This window comes from Seriola lalandi, unplaced genomic scaffold, assembly GCF_002814215.2.
Source record: "Seriola lalandi dorsalis isolate HSWRI2012SDOR001 ecotype SW California unplaced genomic scaffold, Sedor1 jcf7180002054885, whole genome shotgun sequence".
NCBI classification, from domain to species: domain Eukaryota; kingdom Metazoa; phylum Chordata; class Actinopteri; order Carangiformes; family Carangidae; genus Seriola; species Seriola lalandi.
The window spans coordinates 902,153-903,219 of record NW_019525437.1 but is presented as its reverse complement, the minus strand read 5'-3'; the positions used below and the strand labels follow the sequence as shown (position 1 = coordinate 903,219).

General features: G+C 38.6%; 1 protein-coding gene across 3 annotated transcripts in view; it reads right to left on the bottom strand.

Moving 5' to 3' along the window:
- The window catches only part of rad23ab (RAD23 homolog A, nucleotide excision repair protein b), an 18,694-nt gene that overhangs the window by 8,310 nt on the left and 9,317 nt on the right, over positions 1 to 1,067 (bottom strand). The window lies entirely within an intron of this gene.

Genomic DNA, 1,067 nt, shown 5'->3' with positions numbered 1-1,067 from the left:
ACAAACATGACTCACCAAACATGATGTAATACTGAGAGTCTCCGTGCATGTCACTCTGGTCAAGAGTAGAGGGGAAGATTTTGACGTAGCCACCTCCACAGTCGATCTTCTGCTCGTGCTTGACAGTGAACTGAATGACCAGGGGCTTTCCCTCATTGCTGAAGGGCTCAAAGCGGGCAGACATGGCGTAGAAGCGGGCGTCTTGGCTGGTCTGAACACCTAAATAGAAGCAAACAGCTGTTAGCATCAAGATCTCAAGGCTTTGTTTGCAACTGTGTAGTAGTAGTTCCAAGTTTTATAATGTCTATAAAGAATTATTTATTCCTTGGACCTTATCAGATCACATCTCTTCCCCAGTTTGATGTTTGGAATTTCTTATTGATCAGGTTTCCATTGTTTTTGTATTTATCAAAAGTGATCATGAATTTTTGTGTGCCAGGTTCTCAGTGAGTGAGATATAACCAGCTGGGCAAACTGGGCAGCTGCCCTAAAAGTTCAGGTTTGTGCTTCCTTCAATAAATATTTGTTTATGAATACACATCACCGTCTCTGTTGACTCTTCCCATCTTAATCCTTCAGTTAGATATCGTCACCTTCCTAAAATAATGGCCTAAGTCATGTTTTGACAAAAATGTTTTTTTTGCCTAAATCACCCCCTCATGATGCTGGCCACCTCTGGTAAAATCACCTGAATCCTCAGTTGAGGGGAACATGCAATTCTACCCCCGGTTGTATAATGGCCTATGTCAAAAGTGTGACTCTTGTTGAGTTTTTTGTGTTTCCTGAAAAACCTGAAAAAATGACTTAGGCCATTATTTTAAGAGGGTGTCGATATGTTAGCCTTTACCTCTCTTTTGGAACATGACGTATTTTACTTTAATGGAAACTTCCGAAAGCTCCATCTATTTCTCTGTGGCTTAAGGATGTCATGTATTTGAAAATTAGAAAAGATAATATTCTTTGTGAAAGGTGCTTCAGCAAAGTGTTTTCATAAATGGAACTCTGGATCACTTATTTGATATTTGAAATATTTATTCATATATTATAATTTATTATTGGTGTTATTT